The sequence below is a fragment of the Ostrinia nubilalis genome, chromosome 12, assembly GCF_963855985.1.
Source record: "Ostrinia nubilalis chromosome 12, ilOstNubi1.1, whole genome shotgun sequence".
NCBI lineage: Eukaryota > Metazoa > Arthropoda > Insecta > Lepidoptera > Crambidae > Ostrinia > Ostrinia nubilalis.
This window is the reverse complement of record NC_087099.1, coordinates 9,208,584-9,215,559: the sequence shown is the minus strand read 5'-3', so window position 1 is coordinate 9,215,559 and position 6,976 is coordinate 9,208,584. Positions and strand designations below refer to the sequence as shown.

The window sequence follows — 6,976 nt, the reverse complement described above, 5'->3', positions numbered from 1 at the left end:
ATTGAAGGCTCATGTTTTACACAGAGCTTATTTAGGCACAGTCATCTGGCTGACGTGTTCAGACAACATTCAGATTCCAACATTTTTTATAAGAATTTAACGATTTCATGAATTCAGAATCTAATGAAGTCGGTTAAATATCAAATACAGTTGCTGAAGAATCATGATGACAATATTGGCTGCCAGTAGGTACCTATCATAAGTTTCCGGTCTTCACCTTAAGTAATGTCTTGAAATAAATTTTATTTGATTCTTCCTTTTTACTTTGTATCCTTAAAAATGCTACTTAAAATGGATTTTGTGTCGGTGTTATTTGTGTCGGTCATTATTCGTACTTTTGCATATTCCTTTCTCAGAACGATCGGAGTGTTCTTGACAGCCTACGACATGGCACGCAGGGAGCGTTATCTGGGCCTGCGATGTCACCTCGCTCCCTTCCTGAGGGCTATGCTTATCGAACCGCACGTTGATTGGGGAACGAATTCGAGGAACTAATGCTTTCTGAGTTCAAGATAAAAATTGGCTTGTGAAGAGCTGCTTCAGAATTTGAACGAGAGTTTAAGAGTACTATGAGATTTTTTTTACCATTATCTACTTACCCACCGGTCATTATGGAAATCATTGGGGAAGGCCTATGTTCTGCAGTGGACGTCCTATGGCTGAAATGATGATTATGATGACTTACCTACCTAATATTTGTGTCATCAATTGGTGAAACCAAGACTCAATTTAAGATTTTTTTTAAATGAAAATATTTCTAGGACTAGACATTTTCTACCGGGCTGGGACATTAAGGGGCTCCTATTAATTAATTAATTTCTGCTTAGTTGTTTGTTGTCAAAAAAATCAAGCTGGAAGTTAGTAAAAAAAACTATAAACTTAGCCAAATAAAAAAAAATGTCTTCAATGATGAAGTATAAAACTTCATTTTGCATGGAAATCGGATTATCTCGAATAATCCGATTTCCGTGCAAAATAAAGTTTTTTGAAGAAACCCCAACCAACACAAAAATAGTTCGCAGCAGTACTTTTCTTTTCGAACCATAAGCGTTAGCCGTTACTGCAAGCTCTCAACATAACGAGCAGTGCGATTTCGTGGCAGTGGGCAATAACCCCATAGATTCCCCATGTGATAGCACCCCCTAGTGACGGGTTATTTGTCGCGCGTTATCAGCTGCAAACAGTTTTTAGCGAATGCGGCGGAATGTACATTCGACAGCACATCATCATTTATATTGCAAAATAGCACTTGTTGTAACTACATTAGATGCTACAGTGGCTAGCTTGAAGTTTTATCGTCTGTACTGGCAATGGCCTTCGGAATTTTCACGGTTATGGTTCGCAGTTCAAACCGTTTGGGAACTAAGGCACCTGATTTTATTAGGTGACCAAATTCTTTATTTTGAAAATCGAATAACTATAGTATAACTTTGGGGACTTGGGGGTATCTATTAGGTATGTGACCTGTACCTATTTGAAATGAGGTTCACGTTAATTAGTAGGTATTTCAAAGGTTAATTTGAGATAATACGAATTCTGAAGACCTGAGCTGTTCAGAACTTAATAAACTTTTTGAACTTGGAAGTCTTTTATAAGTATCTGTTTGATTTTCTTAATATACCACTTTGTAGGGTAAACATTTTAATTAATTAGCAAAATGTTCTCCACCCCTCTAACTGAACCCCAAATCAGCATCGATGCTCTTGACAGACTCTTCCTGCTCAACGACTTGCACTCGGTAAATGAATTATGACGTAATAAAGTGTCTTTACGAGCTACAACATAACTAACAGTTTTACTACAAACATTGTTGACTTTAGATAACCAATATTAGTGACGAAAAGAAAACCGATAAAAATACATTCAGTGAAGTTAAAAATAAATAATTGACGCTGTAAATGAAAAATTAAAAAAAAAACTATTCTTTATTATGTGTAACAAATAAACAATGAGCATTTGTTTCTTGAGCTTTTTTTCGTTAATTATTGTAGTCTTATAAATAAGAAGGTTTTCTTGAGCGTTTTTTTTGTGCAATCGTAGTAGGTCAACATTTCCCAATAGATTTAGCGCTTGCACACTCATAAAAGAACATTATGAGTATGTTTATGCTTCTACACCGCAAAATAAAATAAAAATCAACGGGCGTTCAATCTCTAAACTCCTCGTAACGATCTGTCATATCGCATCAATCGCTACATTCACACGTACAATCTCGAAGTTTCCGCGGAACGCAGAAGTTTTAGAGTATTATTACCGCTGATAAAAGACGCTCGTTCCCATAACGAGTGCTCCAGAAAGGGTAACATATTCGGTAATACGCCCCGCTGATGTGCACATTTATTTAAGGTAATCCCGTAAAAGTTTGCGGCAACGTTGCCTGAGATGCGAGTGCGAATGTAAATTCGCATTGTTAAATATTACACAGCACTTTGCGGTTCCCGTAAGTGATAAGAAGATTACGAGACGAATGCTGCTCGAAAATAAAACGCTGATTGAAACTGAAATATTTCTAAACTTAATTTAACACTTAAACGTCTCAAGTAAAGTTTCTAGACGCTCCTTATAATAATACTCAAGGGTTTTGTCATTTGTTTCTAAGTGTTATTAGCGTACTTAGTCGAGTCTGAAACATATTAGTTCTTAAACTTTACATTATACACAGAGGACTTCTCTGTCTGGAGCTGGCTGACCAAGGTAAGATTTTACCAAAGCTCTACGCTAGTTACTACGACAGTCTTAAGTTAAAGTCCAAATTGCATCAATCTAAGTACGTGAAGCTGCAATATTTTGCGGTGTGCTACAGCATTCTGAACAAAATTTATTCACTAGTGTAGGTAACTAAGAGTTTACTCAAGTAAACGAAATGTCGAGCCAAATTTGCATTTTAGCTAATTAATTTTTCAACTTTGTTATTAGTCATTCCTCGACGAAGGAATTTATAAGAACACATTACAAATTAACGTTCAAACCCAAACCAAACTCACGCATAAACTCAGGCCTTTGATCAGTTGAATTTGTACTTTGATCAAACAAAACAAATCAAAACTATGCTGATATTGAGTTTCGAACATAGTTTCGTGAAACGAGCCAAAATTCGTGTCAAATGTAAATCGGACGCAAAGACCCGTGTCTGTTTGAACTTCGCAAGCAATATTATCAACCATTGTTTTGTTGGAATAAACAAACAGTGCCTTCACACCGTTTCACCTCTTTTGCCTAACCTACGACGCCCTTCATAAAACGGGTAGTGGATTGTTCCCAGTACTGCCGGAAGACAGAGAATGGATTCGGACTAATATCAGCTAGTGATGTGCAGCGTAATCGGTAGTTGGTTTAATGCTTCCGAACCGGCACTTTGTTAAGGTACGCTATCAATAGCAAACGAAGAAGAGAATTCAGTATTAAGATTGAAAATAAGATTGAAAGCAGCTTCGAAATTAATTAATAGTTGCAGGCAGTATAGCGCTTAATGAGTAGCCTCCTATGATATTATAGGAGGAGTGACATGTTACTTAACAGAACTCTCACGGTTCACGGACGATAGAGGTAAATATAAACACATCCTCCCACAGATGTGGTGATACTTTCTATGTAAACTAAACACCATACTTACCTGTCCCTAATAAAATTTTAGTTAATATTACAGTCATTAAATTTTCAAAACCGGCAACAAATCCCCGAATCGGTAGCATGCATTTTTGATCTACCATCCCTAGTGGCCCTTCCTTTGCGGACCCTCGCATAAAATAGAAAATGCCTTCGGCCCACGATTTCCTCTGCCTATTGTCTGGCTCGGTGCGTGCAACCCTTCCGTGTATAACGAAAACTCATTTAAACTAAGGTGATTTGTTAAATGTTTGTCAGGACAATAGAGAACTAAAATTGTTTGGGAAACAATCTCGTAATAATAGACAAAATGATAACAAAATGAAAAAAAATCACAAATTAATTTACTCTACAGCGTAAGTAGGTATATGAGTAGTGCCTACATATTGTTAATACCTACGATAGGCTTGTTAAAATAAACTTGTTTAAATAATCTAAAGAATTTTCCTATAGTAAGTGCAAACCAAAATAGCACTTCAACAAAAAAAAAAATCTCGTAACTTTCACAATGTGTATCTTTTATTCCCAATTTCGTTAATTTGAAAAGATAAACTTGGTGTGACTGTAGCGCAAATACGCCACAGGCTGAGTAGGTAGGTCAGGTACATATAAATCCTGTGTGAGTCAACAGATACAGGTCATTTCTAGATCTTACTCATAGCAATTGTATTGTCATCACTCAACTCCCTTATTGATAGAAGCTACGAGAGACAGTTTATCCAATCAACTCTTCACTCTGACTACGATCGCTTCGTAAAAGAGCCGTGTGTAACTGTCCCGTATTGCTAAGAAAAACATCAAACTTGCATTCAAAAACCTTTAAAATCATGAAAATTCAAGTGGTTATTATATTTTTCTTCTCTCTAGTGTGGTTGGTGAAGTGCGAACATCTCATTCTCGGGGATACGAATAAGAAAACGTTGTTGTTCCACAAAGTCGCTCAGTATCACGCGATTCCATTTACTAAAAGAATAAAGAGTGTGTTTTTCAGCAGTCCTGAACAAAGGGTGATAAATGTGAGTAGCATCAACGCTTATTTGGGCCACGTTTACACGGGTTGATCTTAATTAAGTGCAAAGAAATGTACCGTATTAATAGACCGGTGAATGTCGAATCAATTAGGGATTTTATTCGGTCTTTAAATACTAATATTAAATTTATGTTTACCTATTCTGAGTTTATTGTTTGTAACAGCGACTGTAGTGCGTAAATTAGGTGTTACTCAGAAATAACTGATGCTTTAGCTATGAAAAATAAATAGATTGTTAAACATCACAAACAAATTGGAGCTTGAAGAATACATTTGTGCCAGTTGATTGATAGTTGTAAATATTGTAGCTTCAACCAATAATATCTATTGGCTTTGAATACAAAATGAAACGTTTTGGGCCCGACATAGTTTGATGGTAAACTCAATAATGCATAAACTCTGCTGGTTTGTTTTGATCGCGAACCGTAACGATTTCATTTTCATCTATGCATTTATTGAAACGTTTCTAAATTGTTTATCAATACAAAGTTCTAAATACATTTCCGAATCAGCGTAGGTACTCATACTGGTAAACACTGCTTAAAGACTTTTTTGATAGAACATTAATTTATTCTCTGTAACTTAACAGTAGGATGCTAATATTACTATAATATAAAACTGTACAGTCAGTATCAAATAGTTCGTGACACCCAAAGTGGCAAGAAGTTGACAGCAAAACCTTTTGGTTACTTTAGTTGTCACTAACTATTTGACGCTGGTAAAAACTTATCTGCATTTACTTATTTAGTTTTTGTTTTGATTGTTACAGAGTATCATGGTGTACGACAACCTCCATTCCCAGGCCAAGGCTACGGTGACCGCCGGAGGACCGGGTTACACCTACGTCAACATTCTGCTGAAGAGCGAACGCGGGAAAGGCCTGGACTACGATATTGGAATTTATTCTTAGATTTAAGTTGTTTTAAAATTTGGGTACCTACCTACTGCTAGTCGAGATTGTATTTAAATAAATTCTATCTTGATTGTTTTTTTTGTAATCTTCAGTCTTTTCATCTAAACGAATCAAGTTTTTAAAGATTTCGAATTTAATCAATCTACCCTACCTTCTTATCAGAGAGTAAATTAGTCGTAATTTTTATTCATGGAATTTTTTAAATGCATTAATTTATTGGTGAAATAAAAAACTCGTCTAAAGATCATTTATGTTACTATCAAACCATAGCTTTGAAGTGAAGCAATCTGACCCTGGTGTCTGGATAAGTAACTTATTAACTTCATCTTGTAAACATTCATGACTTTGACTTTGTTTTCTTTAGCATCTATAGTTAAGTTAACGCGTGCCAATTTTGATATCATTTGCACCATCATAGAAAGATACCTACTCGCAATCACAGTCCTGACTTCACCAAATAGATCAAATCCTTTCATTCCAAATCAGCTCGCAAACCTCATAAAATATTCCATTCCCTTTCGCGTCACGTTACGGTGAGCCTTTCTAATATTTCATAGTGAGGCGAAGGGCAAATTGTATCAGCGCAGACGGCTGGGCGGGCGTGACGCCGAGCCAAATTGGTGGAGACAACATGCTTTTAGCGCGTCGCTCTGCGGCGGTACAATGGGATCAGCTTTGGGCTGCCGTAAGACAAGAGAATTTGTTATTTCTTGAAAATTTAATAAAATATGATGTATAGGACTATCTTTTGGCGAATTTTCTTTTTTCAGTCACTTTTTAAGACTGAGTTGCACCACCTAACTTTAACCGTAACTATAACGTTAACCAATGTTTTTTGTATGGAGTTTGACAGATTTTTGACGTTTGTTATATTAAAGTAAAATGGTGCAATCGAGCCTAAGTAGGTACACGATCTTCTACTTTCTTTAAACAAAATGTAGCTTCGTTTTCGGAACTTTGCTAGTCAGACAGTAATTTTAAATGACCTAATATATTTTATCAGATAACACAATAAGACTAATGTTTTCGAAGCCTCAGAGATGGTAGTAGGTAATTTTATTAACGGGATTGCTACCATGTACCTTATTGTGCCATAATCACGTAGTAACTGAAGAATAACCGACTGAATGTAGCAATGCCGTTAATAATAGGTATTCTGATGTTAATGACCATGAAGGTTTAAAACAATATCTCGTCATAAATTGTGTTAAGGTAACTACATAAGGTACTGACTTAAGGTCCTAGCGTTGGTAAGCTCGTATTTAGCTGAAAATACAGCACGAATAAATTGCTATGAATTATTCAGTCGGTCAAGACGACTCCATATCAAAACACGCTTTATACGGTCTATTTCTAAGAATGCTTTAAACGTCTCTCGTTACTACAAATAGGATCATAGCCAGGTCGTCATAAATTAGGGACCGCTG

At 36.1% G+C, this 6,976-nt stretch overlaps 1 long non-coding RNA gene across 1 annotated transcript; it reads left to right on the top strand.

Moving 5' to 3' along the window:
* The first annotated feature begins 4,278 nt into the window (after positions 1–4,278).
* Positions 4,279–5,634, top strand: LOC135076530 (uncharacterized). Its single transcript, XR_010258289.1, has 2 exons — positions 4,279–4,622; positions 5,406–5,634. It is a non-coding gene; the product is annotated as an uncharacterized LOC135076530 (long non-coding RNA).
* Positions 5,635–6,976: the final 1,342 nt, after the last annotated feature.